Source organism: Rhinolophus sinicus, linkage group LG03, assembly GCF_036562045.2.
Source record: "Rhinolophus sinicus isolate RSC01 linkage group LG03, ASM3656204v1, whole genome shotgun sequence".
In the NCBI taxonomy this organism is placed as follows: domain Eukaryota; kingdom Metazoa; phylum Chordata; class Mammalia; order Chiroptera; family Rhinolophidae; genus Rhinolophus; species Rhinolophus sinicus.
The window spans coordinates 586,583-605,541 of NC_133753.1; the positions used below are offsets into that span (position 1 = coordinate 586,583).

Here is an 18,959-nt window from a genome sequence, read left to right on the forward strand (position 1 = left end):
GAGGGCTGACGTGCTCCCCTCCAGGGGTCTGGGCAGCACCAGCCACAGTGCTGACAGCCTCAGGCCCTGTGGTGGGAGCAGCCCCGTCCTGCCACACTCCCCCGGCCCCTAGGACTGGGTCCCTTCCCCTGTCCCCACCATCCTGTGTCCTCAGGCACCTCCAGCCTGAGAATTCCCCATGTTGTCATCTTCCACTTGTGGATGAGCTCCCCATGGTGAGATCGGTTCCTTAGTGCCCCTGTCTCAGGGTGCAGGGGGAAGGCCCCCCTCCTGCTGCCCTTCCAGCCACTCCCACCTCTTCCCAGCCACCTTGCAGCCCTTCCCTCCTGGGTTCACAACACTCTCTGACCTCGGCTGCCCCCTGCCCCTCTGATCTCAGCATCTCAGGAAGCTCCACCTCAGTGATCCCTGGGGCCCCTATCAGAGGACCCCATCCTAGCCCCTCCACTGCCACAGACCCAGGTGAGGAGACCCATTTCAGCATAGCCCCACCTGCCTCCCAGCCCTCAGGCTGCCTCCTTCAGGCAGCCCTCCATGATGTCTCCTGTGAGTCTTCAGGGCAACCCCAGTTGGGGGGGGGCCTGAACCACCGGCACCGAGTTCGTACTGAGTGTCAGGCCCTGTGCTGGGCACCACCCCATCCATCCATGTGCTGGGGACCCCTGCAGGTCACACCAAAAGGCACACGGTGGACGAGGAAGGCCCGCAGCCCAGCACCAGGACTCACTGCCTTGTGGGCCTGGCTGAGATGTGAGCTCGTTGTGGACACTCGTGGGGACTTGCTGCCAAAGCAGCCAGGAGTGTGGCACTCAGCGGCCTGGCCCTTCCAGAACCGCAGGGGGCTGTGGGGGTGGGCCCAGGGCTCATGGGGGCAGGGGTCCCTCCCCAGCTGCCCCCATCTGCCACATCGGGAGGAGGGTCCTCACTGCTCGGAGCAGGGCGGCCAGCGGCTTGGGCGGTGCGCCGGGCAGACGGACAGCAGCTCCCACACCTGGTGTGGCGCCTGCCAGGTCAAGGCCACAGTCTGCTCCTGCTGTGCACGTCCAGCACAGCCCCACCACCCCGGCCTCCATGCAGGCTGGTCAGAGGCACGAGGACAGTGAAGCCAGACAGGTGAGTCCTCCAGAGGAGAAAGGTGGCCGTCGCCAATGGCCTCTGCTCACTGTCGTCCTGCATGTGTTGGGGGTCAGCCCTGAGCACAATGCCTGCAGTCAGACCCGGCGGCAGCCAGGGCGCCCACTCAGGGGGCCTTTGCCGGACATGTACTGACCCGCAAGCCACCTCTGAGCAGGTCCCTGACTGCGACATCCGCCAGCCTGTTTGCTGTGACCTGGGAAAGGGCTCCAGCTCCAGGGGGATGGAGGACGAGGACAGGACAGAAACCCCACGTAGCTATGTGTCCCTTTACAGGAAGCGTGCTGCCCCTTGCCTGTGGCAAATCTGTGGGCCAGTCAGTTACTGGCCGTTCACACCCTGACTGTACAGAGATGGCTGTACAGACGGCCCTGGAGCACTTACATAGTCACGGCCCCCAGCAGACAGGGCCCCGCCAGGAGGAGAGGGCACATTCGGAGACGACATGAGGCTGGGAAGACGCGCTGAGGGCCACAGGGCCACAGCCCGCCCACCTGTGCAGCCAGAAGGAGAGCCACCTCCCCTGCCCACTGCCCCCACAGTGGCCTCCCCGGCCCCACCCCGTGGACGCTGTCCTCAGAGGTCAGTCCCTTGGAGCACAGAGTTGGGGGAGAAGGAGGAGAACATGCTAGGGGTCTCGCACACCCCACTCCCCAGCCCAGCCCAGCCGCCCCTCTGGCCACCGCCTTCCACAAGGACAGGCATTGTCCAGATGTCTCCGGCGGCCCGAGCCTGACCAGGCTTCTGCCCACAGGTGCCCGGCACCCAGCAGCCCCACCACCCTAGTCCCGACAGCACCTGGCACGCGCCTCTGCCCGGCAGCCTCCTAGCTTCTCACCTGGGTCCTGCTCCTCACCTGGCAGGAGGGCCAGTGCCACGTGGACCCTTCCTGGTTGGTCACCGCACCCCCCGGCCCAGTGGGAACACCACGTTCCACACCGGGGGTGTCCTGTGCATCTCAGCAGTGTGTCCCCAGGCCCGGGGCTGGGGGCCCGGGGCAGCCCTGGAGGAGCTGGGTGGTGGGGGCTGGGCTGCGGCCGAGGGGCTGGAGTGCACACACTTTCCCCACACTCAGGCCTTTGGGTGTCCTGACGCCTGCCTCTCCTGCCCAGCCTCGTGTCCACATAGTGCGTGCTGGCTGAGCACGGGTGGGAGGTGGGTGTCACCGCGCCAGGCCCCGAGAAGCAGCCATTTCCCGTCAAGATACGCCCCGTTACTGGGCACAGAACAGGGGCCGCCCCTGAAGTGGACGTGGGGGTGGTCACCGCAGACAGCTCCCCTCCCAGGGACGTCCTAGCCTCCCCAGGCCCCATCTCAGAGCAGTCAGCACCTTGGAGCCAGGTGCAGCTGGAAGTGAGGGCCTGACTACATGCTGCCTCAAGGGGCAGAGGGCGCAGGGACCTGCCAGGGTGGGGCTCACAGTGGGTGCAGGGCTCCCCCCAAGAGGCCTCCTGCCAGGCCCCCCTTGCCACCCCATCAGCCTCCATGGCCCTGTGGGACAGTGATGGACACGCTGGCCAGGCAGGCTCCAGGCTACCCTCTAGGAGCTGGCAGGGGAGTGTGTGCAGCGGGGACCCGGGTCAGCAGGGGCGCAGGCTGGGCCAGGTGGGGCTGTGGCCAGGGACCCCACCACAGGCCTCCCGCTGGTCTCTCATTGTCAGTGTGTGGAGCCCTCCTTCCTCAGTGGTCAAGGTGACCTTGTGAACGCCCATCTAGGCTCTGCTTCCACTCAGAACGTGGAAGATAGTGAAACACGGTCTCTTGCCATAGCAAAAGGACAACGCCAAGAAAGCTTTAAAAATCCGGTGCATTTGGAGCCGCTGAAGAACTGAGGATCAGAGAAGCCCAGCTGACCTCCAGCCCCAGCTACTGCTTTGTCCCCATCCTGGGCACATGGACAGAGGCATGGCACCCAGGAGAGGGGCGTGAGGGGCTTAGCCAAGATTTTCAGTCTGCGTGGGCTAGCAGGGGGGTGAGCCAAATGCGTCCTGACCAACCACCATCATCTGTCCCACTGGGGGAGGGACCCAACCCCCAAACATCAGAGCTCCTGACTGAAGGTGGAGCTTCAGGGGGGCTCAGCGTCCAGCAAGCATCGGAAGCCAGGAGACATGCAAAGAGGCAGCAAGCCTTTGCCCCTGATCGAGATAGAAACAGCGCGTATAGTTACGCACAGGTGGTCCAGATGTCACCTGCTGGGACTCAGTTCACTGTTTCCTTGTGCCCCAGGGAAGAGCTCTGGGCCCCATCCCAGGGTATCCTGGGTCATGCGAGGTGGACTTCCTGTGACCTGTCCAGCCTCATGGGTGAAGGGGGTGTGGCCTGTCACCTGCCATTTTCGGCAGCTTCCCCACGTCCTCGGCCAGCCAGGCTCTGCTCATGCTCATGGCTCCACAAGCTCCGAGTGTCTGAGACATGTCCCTGACCCCGGGCTCGGTCACGAGGGAGCCGGCGTCTAGCTAAGGGTACCTCTTCCTTCCTGTGGCTCCAGCCAAACCCTGGGAATCGGTGCCTACTATCTACACCCAATCAGATCCGTGTGTCACCAACCCTGACCCCTTGCAGTGAACTCTCCCAGACTCCCTCGCCCCCTTCAAGTCTGTGTGAAGCCCACCCAAGCTCCCTGAATAAATGGCAGCCCTCCGCCCCTTCCCCCACCCCCGCGAGTTTCCTTTTCTACCCTTTCGGCACTTCCTATGGTTCATGTATTATACCAGTCAGTTATGCTCTCTCCACACCTAGAAAGTCGCCTCCAAGAGCACAGGGTTGTCCGTTGCTCCCTGATGGCCCCCGGTAGGTAGGAAGAGTCACACACGGAAAGCGCTCAGCAAACACCGAGCGTGAGCGAGCAAGCAGCCGTGGCACCGCTCTGCGGACCCGAGCCACCATGCCACAGGTGCACAAACTGCAGGATTCCCACAGCAACTTCCCTCTGAAGCCCACCTTGCCCACTCTGCCATCTCAGTAAATGACTGCCCGCCATGTGGCCCCACGAGACACCTCAAAGCCATCTCAATCCTGCCTCCCTGCAGCCGACCACACAGTCCAGGCCACGTCACCTCCCACCAGGTGCTCCCGGCAGCCCCGCCGGTCTCCATGTCGACCCCCCGCCCCACGGCCAGTGTGGTCTTTTGAAAACTTAACTGTCCTGGCTGCCACCCTCAGACCCACCGACAGGTTCCCATCACACCAAAAATGAAACTGAAGCCCCAGCCTCGACGCCTCCTCACGGCCTCTGTGCTGCTGCTCTCTCTTCACAGTGCGTCACCATCTGTGTGTCCCGTGGTCCCGCCTGCCTCCCTGTCTGGACTTGAAGCCCCGTGAGAGCAGCACCACAGCCACTGCAGACAGCAGGAAGGAAGGAAGGAAGGAAGGAAGGAAGGAAGGAAGGAAGGAAGGAAGGGAGGGAGGGGGGAGGGAGAGGAGAACAGGAGGAGGAGGGGAGGGAGGGTCTAGGTAGTGGAGTGACAGGTCTCAGAGCCTCAAAGGCAACATGTGCTTGGGCCACCTGACCAAAGCCACGTGCTCCCAGACGACTCCACCCTGAGAAGCCCCCGTGCGCTCACAGCTGCCACCCAGTTCTTCCCAAAGGAGCAGCCCCTGGTTTTTCCCTCTGCCCTTGCATGTGTGCCCCGGAGCCCAGTCGCCGACCCTGGGAGCTGGGAGGGAGGTCGGGTGCCAAAGCCCATGGCCCATGGTTTCCCCTGAGCGTGGTGGGTACCTGACTGGGCCAGGGGTCTGTATTCGAGCTTCTTTGTGCCCAGGAAACCTATTTATAAGATGTGCTAAAACACATAGCATGAAGCACAGTATCACCAACACACCCCTGACGACACGCCTCTGTGGTGCCGAGGCTCCACCAACCACACCAGGCACTAACCCACCTGGGCACCAACGCACCCAGCACCTCGTGGCCTTGCTGGGTTGTTTCATGCACCTTCTCCCGTTTCTCCAACAGGAAAAGCCAGTGGCTACCTTCTCACCGATTTCCCCTTTTTATCTTACGTAAACGTCAGTTGACCTGGCCAGACTACAGAAATCTATCTGCCAGAGGCATGTGATGGCCTCACTGGGCCCCTGGGCGCCCCATTTCCGTCACAAAACTGTGTTTGTGGCCTCCCTCTGCACCACAGTCACAGGCCTTAACTCAGCAATGTGACATGTGGGAGAGGGCTGTTTTCCTGCACGCTCTGTAGCTCTCCTGTGTCACCACAGCCTCCCTGCCTGAATGCCACCCTCTCAGGGCAGAAACATCTGTTTCCAGTGGTCATAATAAACAGGACACACACACCCTCCCACGTCTAAATCAAGACTTGACAAGCCTGGTCCCACAGTGTGGAATTCACCATCCAGCACCTGCGTGGGGCCCAACTGATGCCCCGCTCTCAGTGTATTGGGGGAGGGGTCTGCCCCCAAGGCTTGTGCACGGAAGCCCCCAGGGACCTGGGCGGGAACCGTGCTGTGTCCTCCGGCCAAGACCCCAAGGCCCACTCCTGACCCAAGTTTGCTGCGTTTGTTCTGGGAGACATGTGACTGGGACGGGATCTCAAAAGAGAGGCAGGAGACTGAAAGAACAAAGACAGGGCCCAGGCCCACATGGACACAAACTAATCACCAGACCAAGGAAATTATGGGAAACACCACGCTCTCTTGAGGTGAGTAAGTGCCTCTCAGAATGACACCGTGGCCTACAGAAGCAGTAACTATCTGTAAGGATGAAGTTACCATAAACAAAGTAAACCGCTGGGGGACACTGACTGGCCACAGCGTCTGACATACCAAGGGGTCAGATCAGGCAGGGCTATTCAGTAACGACAAGATATGTGACATCAAAGATAGACAGACTGATGATAGATGATAGACAGGTAAATAGAAAGACAGGGACATATTTGTATATTAGAGAGCGAGACAGAGAGAGGTTGCTTGATTGATTGATTGATTGATTGATTGATTGATTGATTGATTGATTGATTTTAAGGAATTGGCTCAGGTGACTGTGAAGACTTGATGAGTCCAGAATCTGTAGGCCAGGCCAGCAGCCCAGAGACCCACGGAAGAGTTACTGTTGCAATGAAGCCTTAGGAGGCAGAATTCCCTCTTCATCAGGAACCTCAGTCTTTGTTCTCTTAAGGCCTTCAACTGATCAGACGAGGCCCACCCACACCATGGAGGGCAACGTGCTTTACACAATGTCTACTGATTTAAATCTGAATCACATTTGTTCCTGCTGAGGCATACTACAAAATCTGGAAGAAATATTCTAAAAATCTTGAAGGCAGCAGAGATATAAGGAAGCAGTGAATAATTACCAAGAGCCAAAAGGGGACAGATGTTCAGAGATTTAAACCTGGCATCTGCAGCCACTTCTTCCCTAGACTGGAATGATCTGCTGAGAAGCTGAGTAGCAATTCTGACAATCTTATGGGACTAGGGAGAAAAAACTTGGGCACCAGGATCCACCAAGAGAACGGCCCTGGTAAGTCCCTGAACTTTGGAGCAGAACCGATGGCTCACTGCAGGAAGAGAGAGGGAGTCAGCCATCCTTCACATGGACTTCACATGGCCTGCAGCCCAGGAGCAAGTCATCCGGGCCCCCAGGAGAGCTCGATCTCTGCCACCAGACGAAGGTGACCCCACATTCTGAAGGCCACCAAGAACCTGCCAGAAGCATCAGAACATCATCTTTCAAAAATTATGACATCGCTTCAGGCTCAAATGCTCAACCCCTTACTCTTGAATACAGTATCCGGCACACAGTCACAGAACCAGATGTACAAGGAGACAAAACCACATGAGGAAGAACTAACAGAAACAGAAGACCAGCAGAGGTTCCAGATTCCGGCCACTGGAATTACCAGATACACTTTGAAAATAACTATGCTGCTGTGTTCTAAGAGGGAAAAGACAGTCTGAAAGTTTCTTCAGAAAGTCAAAACTATAAAATACAACATAGCAGTTTTTTCTTTTTATTTGGGGCCCTAGGACCTGAAGCCTACAATTACATGTATTAAGAGCTGAGTAGACAGGTTTAGGAGCAGAGTTAACACAGGTGAAGATTCAGTGGAACCACAAGCTGATCAGAAGAAAATATTTAGAACGAAGAATAAAAAAACAAAAGCATGAGACTGAAAACGAGAGTTAAAAGAAGAGGGGGTGCACTGACAAAGGCTAATGCAGAAATACGTAGTGTCCCAAAGAGGAAGAGAGAGAGAAAACACATTTTAAAGAAGGATTTGCAGAAATCTTTCCAAAATCAAGGAAAGATACCACCCCATGATTCAAACAGAATAAAATACACAGAGGATCACGTCTATCCATACATCATAAAGCTGCTGAGTACTAAAGGGAAAGAGATTATCTTAAACGCAGCTGAAGGACGGGGGAGCCTTACATTATCTTCGGAAGAGCCACAAGGAGATGGACAACTGCTGTCACCACAGAAACACCAGAAGCAGGAGGAGAATGAGATGCTGAGAGAAATAGCCGATGTGCCAGAGGAGCCGTCCCCGGAAACAAAGACGGCCCTTCTCCCTCCCTCTGCTGTAGTTTCCTAGGAGTGCTGTAACAAAGTGCTGTAAACTGGTGGCTTAGAACCATTCACTACACTTCAGGAAGCTACAAGTCTGAGGTCAAGGCGTCCCAGGGCCACACTCCCTCCCAAGTCTCCAGGGGAGGCTCCTTCCTGCCTCCTCCAGCTCCTGGTGGTGGCAGCAATCCTTGGTGTCCCTTGTCTTGTAGACGCATGGCTCCTGACTCTGCCTGTGTCGTCACCTGGGCTTGTTCCTTCGTGTTCGTGTCTCTGTGTCAAATTCCTTCCTCTTATAATGATGCTAGTCCTATTGGGCTTAGAGCCCATCCACACAAGGATGAGCCCATGATAACTTGATTACATCTGCAAAGAGTCTCCTCCAAATACAATCACATTCACAGGTTCCGGGTAGACCCGAGTTTGGGGGTGACATCATTCAGCCCAGTGCACTTTTCTTTCCCAAGCAATTTGGACCTGAATTGGTTGGGTGAGAAGATCAAGGTGGGCATCCATGTGGTGGGGGGGGGGAGACGCAGAGGCCCAGAGCAGGACGCCAGTCAGAGTCTGAGCTCAGAGCACCCACTTGGGGGGAGGGGAGCTGGTGTGGGAAGTAAGATCCGAAGCCCGGTCAGGAGGGTGGCACGTCGGGGAGGGCTGCAGACTAGAATGACTGGAATCTCAGCACCTGCAATGACAGAGGACAGCACCCCTGTGGGCAGGGGGTGGTGGCAGAGAAGGGAGGTGGGTTGCACACACGGGGATTTAGGCAAATAAGTAAATACATCGAGAAGGATGAAGAGAGAGAAGGGAGTTAGAGATCAAGAGAGAAAACCAGAGGCAGCCTGTGCTGCGGGACTGGGTTGGATGCATCCGTTCGTATTCATGGTTTCCAACATACATGGACATATGTGTAAATATACAATAGATTAAATAATGGCCCAAACGTTTGATGAAACACATGAGTTTGCACAGCCACGAAGCTCAGTGAACTCCAATAGGATAAACTCAAGTGTAAGTCAAATACCAATGCGCTAAATACTCAGGTCAAAGGTCAAAGGTTTCTGGGTGGGGATATGTATATATGTTTCTACATTTTGTATTTTAATATAAAATATTAAGCTAATTAAGCTAACTCAATGATGTTTACCAAAGAGAAATAGAAAACATGAGGCCACAGAAAGGTTGAGAGGAAAGGATGGTAGAAGACATACTATGCCAATATTAACCAAAGGAAAGCTGGTAGTAATCTCAGACAAAACAGACTGTAAGGCAAAAAGCACTACTGGACGTGAAGACGGATGGTGTAATACTAAATGTATATGCACCTAAAATGCACCTTTAAAAATATAAAACGAAACACTGATGGAACTACAGGAAAAATTATAAAAATCGACGATTACAGTGAGAGGTGTTCAGTTACTTCTCAGCAACGTACAGAGGAAGCAGACCGAGTGTTGACAGAGACGCACTTGACCTGAACAACGTGACCAGTGACTGACCTACTGGGCATGTGCAGACCTGGGGAAAGTCAGCCATGGGGCACACTCGTTTTGAGCCTCGTGAGACAGACACACGCACTAAGTTAAGGACATGAAGAAAGACTTAACACGTTTCCAAGACTAAAACCACTTAATTGTACAATGGCGGGAGCGAGCCTGAAATGATTTTCCTCATCTCCTTTTTGTGCCTCTCTTGAGCTTGGCCGCTCTGTGCCTGGAGGAACGGCCAAACCCCCCAGGTCCTGCACCATCTCAGACCCCAATCCAGCATCCTCGTCCCAGGTCTTGGGGCCCCACTCCTTCACTGTTAGGCCCTTCCTTCCCTCTGGGCTTTGGAACCCAACCTTCTTTGTAGTCCTAGCACTCTTACAATCAGGTCCTGGGCAAACTTTCAGTACTGTTGACCCTCTGGCTGCAGGAGATTGGGCCTCTTTAAGTGCTAGCACAGAGGATTTCTGATTTCATGCTGCTCCCTGAGTTGACAGGAAAGGGGGGTGCCAGCCAGGCCTGTCATTTTCTGTGTTCGGTGCTTCCATCTCATTTAACACCAAGGGAGCTATTCCACTATTCTTATAATGAACACTGATCCCATGTTTCCCAAAGGCTAGAGATATTGCAAAAGGTGCAACGTTTTCTATCCATGTCCCAGTATGATCACTCAAGAAGGATTTATTGACAAAGATGCCATTTACAAAAGTGCCGGTGGGATGTAAGTGCAGTAAGCCAGGTTAGGTCATAGTAGAAGTGTTTCTACCCCCAAGCCCAAATCTCAACCTATTTTAGACAAGACACAAAGTAGGAAATAAATTATTGATAAGTGTAACTATATTATAGTTAAGAAGTTATGTCCATCAAAAAATACCTCAAAGCAAACAAAATACCTTAAAGAAAACAAAAAATACCTTAAAGAAAAAGGTTGCAACCTGGGAAAATACATTTGCAGTATCTGTAGCTGACAAAGGTATCAACAATTGTAAACTGCTGCTACAAATCAAGAAGAAAAGGGCAAACAGCCCAACAGAAAGCAGTGGCCAAAAGACATAAACAGACATTTCACAGAAGAGAAACACATAAAGCCAATGATCATTTTAAACAATGTGTCAACAAAAGTTTGCTGTCACCAATCTAATGCCAACATGAGTCCCCAATCTGGGGTGCAGCGGAAAGACTTGATTCAGGTGAGCAGTTCGCAAACGGGGGAAATGCAGCCTCTAGAGGAATCTAAAAGTGTGCTCCACCAAGACAAAGGGGAGGCCGCTTATACAGAGAAAGTGCCCAACCTGGTCCCTGATTGGTCCATTTTTATGCAAATAATGAATCCAAATATGCACAGTTTGATTGGTCCACATGGCATTGTCCTGATTGGTTGGAACTGTGTTTCTTGATGGGTTGTTACGGAGCTGCTTTGATTGGTTGATAAAGATGCTTATGAGGATTTAGCTGTGCAGCTCCAATTGAACAGGACAAGTCTCAGCCCACTGGTTGAAATATGATTCCAGGAAGTTCTTTATAAGGGTGGGCTCAGCAGGCAGGAGCACAGGGCTGGAGCTTTTCAGCTCAGTCTGCAGCTCTTCCCTGAGGTGCAGTGTTGAAGAAAAGCCTCCCTTAGCAACAGCGCTAGACTGTGGCGATGGAATTTGAGCCCAGTTAACCACAGGGAGTCCTTTTGGATAGGTATATTCTTCTTGGGGTCAATAGATGTCAGCTTCACTGACAATCAGAAAAAGTCCAAATCAAGAGCAGAATAAGATATCACCTTAGCAAAATGATACTGGCAAAAAGGAAGACATCTGACCATACCAAGCGTTAGGAAGTGGATCTACAGATCTTTCACACATTGCTCCTGGAAAGTCAAATTGGAAAAGTCACTTTAGAAAACAGTTGATCATTGCCTTCAAATATTGCATATTTACACACTCTTCCATGAAGCAATTTCACTGCTAGGAATATGCTGGAGAGGATCCCCTGTATGTACAAACCTGAAAATACATATAACGTGTCAGTTGATTCAGTTAGGGTTGTATCAAGAATGTAGCACTCCTGTGAGTGATATAGAATAAAGGGGGTCTGGATTAGACTTTGCACAACTGTGGGAGAAGTTGGTAGAACAAAGATCTGAAGGGTCTCCTATGGAATCAGAAAAAAGTCACTGACCAGCAACCCTGAATGGGAGTTGCTGAGGAGGGCTATAAAGAAGGCTCTTGCCTCTACATCTGGTGGAGGGCCTAAAGGCGCTGAGGTTCATCAGGGCAAGCAGTTGGGAAGAACAGATGGATGAAAAGCAGGGGAGAGAAGAGCAATCTAAAAAGATGGTGGAGTCGGCAGCAACAAGAATCCGTCTCCCACCTACACAACAGTTGCACTGGCAGAATTTGTCTAGTGTAATCATTGAGGAATTCTGGAGGTTACAGAAAGCTTGCAACTTCCAGGGGAAGTTTGCAGAGTAGACTGTGGCTCATTGTGATCAGTTTCAGCTCTTAGCATGGTAGCAGCTCCCTTACCCCAAGCCCCAGCCCCATGGCAGCTATGCATGTATCCCTGGGCAAGGTCGCACACAGCTTGCAAAAGTTGAGGGGGGAGAGCAGAAAACGCTGACAACAGGGTAAAAAGGTAACCCACAGGATAGGAGAAAATGTTTGCAAGTTCTGATAAGGTATTAATATCCAGAATACATAGAGAACTCTGAAAACCCAACAACAAAAACAACCTCATGCAAAAATGGGCAAAGGACCTGAATAGACATTTCTCTAAGGAAAATATATAAATGGCCAATAAGCACATGGAAAGATGCTCAATGTCACTAATCATCAGGGAAATGCAAATCAAAAAAACAATGAGATACCACCTCTCACCCATTAGGACTGCTACTAGCAAAATATAGAAAACGGATCCAAGATGGAGGAACAGATAAACACTGCACCTGCGACCTCCCATGAACACATCAAAATTACAACTAAATTATAGCACAATCAGCCTGGAGAACCGTCTGAAGTCCAGCTGAACAGAAATTTTATAACTAAGGATATAAAGAAGAAGCCATGTTGAGACTGGTAGGATGGTGGAGACACAGAACAGGCCCCAAACTTCTGTGTGGCAGCTGGGAACCAGGAGGAATATTTCATCTGTGGAGGTTCTCCTCAGCTGTGGGGGAGCGACGGACCTCAGCCCCACACTGACCTCCCCAGCCCAGAGTACTGGTTCCAGAAAGAGGAATGCCCACAGCATCTGGCTGTGAAAAACAGTGGGGATTCTGACAATCCAGGTGGGATGGAAGGTGCCTGGAAACCCAGGTGTCCTCTTAAACAGCCGAGCACAGATTCACTCACAGGCACTCACCTTGAGCTCCAGCAAAAGGACTGTGACTGAGGGGTTCTCAGAGACATACAGGGCACAGACTGAGGTGTGTTGTTTTGGGATGAGGGCTGGAGGATAGTCGGCATTTTTCCTGTGAGGGAGTCTCCTTCTGTATAGCTGGCAAGTGGGCGCCATCTTTTCTGTGTTGAGCCCGCCCCTTACACTTACGTCCAAATCTGAATCTGATTGGCTTGGTGAATTCTGCTGCTTCACCCTGCTGACTCACTGACACCCCACCCCATCCAACTTGTATACTGCTGGAGGCTTTATCAGGGGCAGAAAACCTCGCAGAAGATGGCAGGTGGCAGCAGGCCCTGGGGTGTCCTGGCTTTTTGCAGAGCTACCCCAGACCCAGTACTGGTGGCAGCTGTTCTGGGTTCTCAGTGTGGCCTCTCCTATGCATTTCCAGGTACAACACAGGGAGTGACCAACTGTAAATTGCTTTGTAGCTCCTACTAGGTAGCCCCCAGCTAGTCACAGGCAGTGGTGACCTGGGCCTGCACTGGAGCCCCTCTCAAGAGGTCCCAGAACCAACATACTTGGAGGCTGGCTTCAGACCACAGCAGAGCACTGGCCCAATTAGCTCCACAAGCAGCACACACAAAGGGCAATCTCAACAGGCACCAGAGCCCACTGGGGCTTATTATACCCCATGTGGTAAGCCCCCCTCACAGCAGCCCATAAGCTATGGACATGGCCAAACCCCACAGCCAATCAGCCTGATGGTCATTCCCACCCATTAATGTGCCAATAGCAATCAAGGCTCAACTATAACAGGAGGGCACACACAAACCACACAAGGGACACTCCTGGAGAACATGGAGCAGGTGACCAGGGAGACTGTGCCAGGGCCCCAGAGGGCACCTAAGCCAAGATTGGGAGACACAGCAGATCTACCTAATACATAGAAACAGACACATAGAGGCAGCCAAAGCGAGGGTACAAAGAAATGTGTCCAAATTAAAAAACAGGAGAAAACTCCAGAAAAAGAACTAAATGAAATGGAGGCAAGCAACTTACCAGAGACAGAGATCAAGACACTGGTTATAAGGATGCTCAAGGAACTTAGTGAGAACTTCAACAAAGAGATAGCACGTATAAAAAGGACATAGAAACAAATAAAAAGGAACCAGTCATAAGTGAAGAATGCAATAACTGAAATGAAGAATGCACTAAAAGCAAACATCAGCAGACTAGATGAAGCAAAGGATCGAATCAGAGATTTGGAAGATAAAGTAGCAGAAAACACCCAACTGGAAAAGCAAAAGAAAAAAAGTTAATGAGAATAGTTTAAGGGGCCTCTGGGACAAAATTAAGTGTGACATTCGTATCATAGGGGTACCAGAAGGAGAAGAGAGAAAGCAAGGGGTTGAGAATGCATTTGAAGAAATAATAACTGAAAACTTTCCTAACCTGGTGAAGAGAACAAACATATAAAACTCAGGAAACATAAAGAGTCCCAAAAAAGATGAACCCCAACAGTCCCACACCAAGAACCGTTATAATTAAAATGGCAAAAGTTAAAGACAAAGAGAGAATCCTAAAAGCAACAACGGAAAAGCACTGACTTACCTACAAGGAAGCTCGCATAAGACTGTCAGCTGATTTCTCAACAGAAACTTTGCAGGCCAGAAGGGAATGGGTTCTTGCCATCTGTGGTAGCATGGATGGACCTAGAGGGTACTGTGCTGAGTGGAGTATGTCAGACAGAAAGACAGATGCAATGTGATTTCCCTTATATGTGGAATCTAAAGAACAAAATAAACAAAGCCAACAGATTCATAGATACAGAGAACATTTTGACAGTTGCCAGAAGAAAGGGGCGTTGGGGCTGTGGATGAAAAGTGGGAAGGGATTAAGAAGTAGAAATTGGCTGTTACAAAGTAGTCATGGGGATGTAGAGTGTAGCATACGGATTATAGTCAATAATATTGTCATAACTACATATGGTGTCAGATGGGAACCAGATTTATGGGGATGATAGATGGGAGGGGGGTTGGGGAACAGGGTGAAAAAGGTGAAGGCATTAAGAAGATCAAACTGGTAGTTACAAAATAGTCATGGGGATGTAAAGTAAAGCATAGGGAATGTAGTCAATAATATGGTGATAACTATGTATCGTGCCAAGTGGGTACTAGACTAATCAGGAGGATCATTTCTTAAATTATATAAATGTCTAACCACTATGCTGTGCACCTGAAATTAATATTTAAAAATATGGAAAAATATGTCAACTGTAATTGAAAAATTAAAAAAGGGGGGGAGGTGAAGGGGAATAAGAGGTCTACATTTCCAGGTATAAAACAAGTAAGTCATGGGGATGTAACGTACAGCACAGGGAATATAGTCAATAATGTTGTGACATCTGGGACCATGTCAGATGGTTGCTGGACTTATCAGGTGATCACTTCTTTAGGTGTATAAATGTTGAGTAACTATTGTGTACACCTGAAACTATATAATATTGTATGTTAGCTATATTTTTAATAAAAGTCTTTTTAAAATATAAAACAGCAAATGTTGGCGAGCATGTGGAGAAATCAGAACCATCGCACACTGCTGGTCGGAGTGTAAAATGGTGCAGCCACTGTGGAAAATACTGTGAAGGCTCCTCAAATAATTTTAAATAGAATTACTATATGATCCAGCAATTCCACTTTGAGTATGTACCCAAAAGAATGGAAAGCAGAGTCTTGAAGACATATTTATACACCCATTTTCATAGCAACATTATCTACAACAGCTAACACATGAAAGCAGCCTAAGTGTCCATCAGTGGATGAATGGATAAGTGAAATGTAGTCCATCCATACAATGGAATATTATACCACCTTACAAAGGAAGGAAATTGTGACGTATGTTACAACATTGATGAACCTTGAGGACATGGTTTTAAGTGAAATAAGCCAAACACAGAAGGACAAATATTGCGTGATTCCACTTGTATGAAGAACTTAGAATAGTTTAATTTATAGAGACAGAAAGTACAATGGTGGTTTCCAGGGCCTGAGGAAAGGGCAGGAATGGGAGATTGGTGTTTGACGGGGACTGTGACGGGCCAGCCGCCACGAGTCGATCAGTACCTGAATGGGGGAGTGGGAATGAAATAAAAGACACACACAAATGCTAATGCGGCCGGTCTTCAGTCCTGCTGAAGCCCTGAGTTTATTATCTCTAACCAATATATACAGTTTGAGTACGTGCAGTTAAACGAAGAAGATATGCATTATCTCAGCGAAAGTAAATCTTTCCAGCTTCAACCTTACTTTGACATAGAAGATTCAAGGTCACTGAAACTCACAAAAGTAAATATCTCAAGGAGACAGAACCTACCAATTGTCCAGAAAGCCCTTAGTCTTCTGTGTCCGGGAACTGGCCGTTTCCACCACATTCCTCAGCAGCCGTTAGGCGCCTCTCAGATAAGGCAGAGGCAATGTTATGGGGGCAGAAACCGAGCCAGTCTGCAAGGTTCAGGGTTGCAAGAAACCATGGCTCCCCACAGGGGACAGAGTTTCAGTTTTACAAGATCCAAAGGGTTATGGAGATGGATGGCAGTGATGGTCACACAACTTGATGAATGTACTTAATACCACTGAACTGTATTCTTAAAAAGGTTTAAGATGGTAAGATTTTTTTTGTGTGTCTTTTACCACAAAAACAAAAAATTAGGCAGGGGTAAGCAAGAGAAAACTGTAACCCATAAGAAAAGTGAAACCCTTCACCTGTGTCTCTCACCTATAGAAGGAACTGGTGCTCTTCAGGGTGGAGCTGCACATCTGGTTGGCCCAGGACTTGGACAGCCTGGTGGACATCTGGCAGCAGCTGGAAGAGCCGCTACTTCCTGCAAAAAGTGAGTTTGCAGGTCAGAGACAATAGCATGAGCTTTAGCAGGACCTGCACCAGCCTTCCAAACATAAGGACTGCTGCTTTATTTCCGCTTTCCAAAAAGTGTGTGAATTTATGCTCTGACCAACCCTCATCTGGGACTTCACCACAGGAAAGAGAATTCTAACAAGTTTAGTCAGAGCCTAGCTAAGCTGGCATAGACCAAAACCAGCACAATCCATGCCTTGTCAACCAAACATGCCTTTTGGACCACTTTTAACTTCCAAATAAAAAACAATAGCAAAATTACCTTCCGCCTAACATAGTGAAATTACCCTACGCACAACTTAAAACATGCCACACTCTGGATCCAGCCAGTCTCCCGTGCGGTGCTCCTGGCTGTGCATGCATGACACCTACACCTTGTGCCAGACACTAAGGTTACAAAAACGGACATAGCCCGTGACCTTCAGGTACCTGAGGTCATGAGACGATGGTCTGGAATCCATAAACTCCCTGATGCATGACTATTGCGCTGCCAGTGAGACCGCCTTTTCCACTTGAGACAATGACGACGCCCTGTGTGTGCACGAGGCCTCGGGCCCGCTGTCCGTGGTGCTGCCCTGGCCCGACGACCTGCTTGAACCGCTGTCCGTGGTGCTGCTCTTGTTTTTCTGCATGGCATAATGTTTTGGGGTTTTGTTTTTGGATAAGTAGAATTTGTTTTAGGCTTACAGATAAATTGAGCAGAAAGTACAGAGAATTTCCACATACTCCAGTGCCCCTCATACACCCACATCTTCTTTTATTTACTTATTTACTTACTTACTTACTTATTTTTTAAGATTTTATTGGGGAACAGTGTGGACTTCCAGGACTTTTTTCCAAGTCAAGTTGTCCTTTCAATCTTAGTTGTGGAGGGCGCAGCTCAGCTCCAGGTCCAGTTGCCGTTGCTCGTTGCAGGGGGCACAGCCCACCATCCCTTGCGGGACTCGAGGAGTTGAACTGGCAACCTTGTGGTTGAGAGCCCACTGGCCCATGTGGGAATCGAACCAGCAGCCTTCGGAGTTAGGAGCATGGAGCTCTAACCGCCTGAGCCACCGGGCCGGCCCACATCTTCTTTCACTAATATCTTGCATCAGTGTGGCGGCATTTGTTATAAACAATGAACCAATATTAAAACATTATTATTAACTAAAGCCCAAAATTTAGATTGTGGTTCACTCCCTACAATGTGCAGTTCTGAGTTTTGACAAATGTGGAATGCGACTGGCACCCAGAGGCCTCGAGACCGCTGTCCACAGTGCTGCCTTGGTCAGCTCCACTGTTTAGGCTGCTGACCATGTACCACCATTCCAGTGTCACACAGCATAATTTCACTGCCCTGAAAATCCCCTGTGTCTCACCCCTCACCCTCCCCAACTCCTGGATTCCACTCATCTTTCTACTGTCTCTGTAGGTGTGTCTGTCTGAACATCCCAGAGTGGGAATCACTCAGTGTGTAGCCTTCTCCAGCTCGTTTCTTTCACTTAGCGATAAGCATTTAAGATTCTTCCATGTCTTTTTGTGGCTTGATAGCTCTTTTTTTTTTTTAAGATTTTATTGGGAAAGGGGAACAGGACTTTATTGGGGAACAGTGTGCACTTCCAGGACTTTTTTTCCAAATCAAGTGGTTGTCCTTTCAATCTTAGTTGTGGAGGGCGCAGCTCAGCTCCAGGTCCAGTTGCCGTTGTTAGTTGCAGGGGGCACAGCCCACCATCCCTTGTGGGAGTCGAACCGGCAACCTTGTGGTTGAGAGGATGCCATCCAACCAACTGAGCCATCCGGGAGCTCAGCAGCAGCTCAGCTCAAGGTGCCGTGTTCAATCTTAGTTGCAGGGGGCGCTGCCCACCATCCCTTGTGGGACTTGAGGAATTGAACTGCAACCTTGTGGTTGAGAGCCCACTGGCCCATGTGGGAATCGAACCGGCAGCCTTCGGAGTTAGGAGCACGGAGCTCTAAGCGCCTGAGCCACCAGGCCAGCCCCTCATTTCTTTTTTTAAAAATTTGTTTCTTAACAGCTTTGTGGAGATGTAATTGATATACAAAAAACTGCATATATTTAATATATACAGTGAATTTGGACATACGCATACACCTATGAAACCATCACTATAATTAAGCTAATAGACACATCCGTTACCTCGAAAAGATTCCTTGTGTCTTTGGGCTTTTTTGCTTGGGAGGTTTGTGTGTGTGTATGTGTGTGTAGAACATTTAGCATAAGATCTATCTTCTTAACAGATGTTTAGGTGCACAATGCAGTATCATTAGCTACAGACTCTGTGTTGTACAGCAAATCCTAAAACTTATTTATTATACATGACTGAAACTTTAAACCCATGAACAACGAAGGAATCAAAGAATATCACTACAAAAAAAAATCAATGAAACACAAAGGAAACAGCAAGAATGAGAATGAAACAGCTACAAGACAGACAGAAAACAACAAAATGGCAATCGTGGATTCTTCCCTAAAAATAATTAATTTAAATGTAAATACAGAGTGACATCATAACACTGGCGGCAGTGAGGTGGTCTTTTTGAGTTCTCTTCTGGAACTTACCACAAATTGAATG

General features: G+C 50.1%; 1 long non-coding RNA gene and 3 gene segments (V, D, J or C); 3 read left to right on the top strand and 1 right to left on the bottom strand.

Annotated features, from left to right (window-relative positions):
- LOC109455542 (immunoglobulin heavy constant epsilon) overlaps window positions 1-18,959 on the top strand; it is a 144,166-nt gene that overhangs the window by 82,603 nt on the left and 42,604 nt on the right.
- The window catches only part of LOC109455540 (immunoglobulin heavy constant gamma 1), a 58,807-nt gene that overhangs the window by 14,318 nt on the left and 25,530 nt on the right, over window positions 1-18,959 (top strand).
- The window catches only part of LOC109455567 (immunoglobulin heavy constant alpha 2), an 85,718-nt gene that overhangs the window by 14,145 nt on the left and 52,614 nt on the right, over window positions 1-18,959 (top strand).
- Window positions 7,216-17,408, bottom strand: LOC141570802 (uncharacterized). The gene is made up of 4 exons (XR_012495254.1): window positions 16,819-17,408; window positions 16,252-16,357; window positions 14,089-14,204; window positions 7,216-8,348 (listed from the first exon to the last, which is right to left on the bottom strand). It is a non-coding gene; the product is annotated as an uncharacterized LOC141570802 (long non-coding RNA).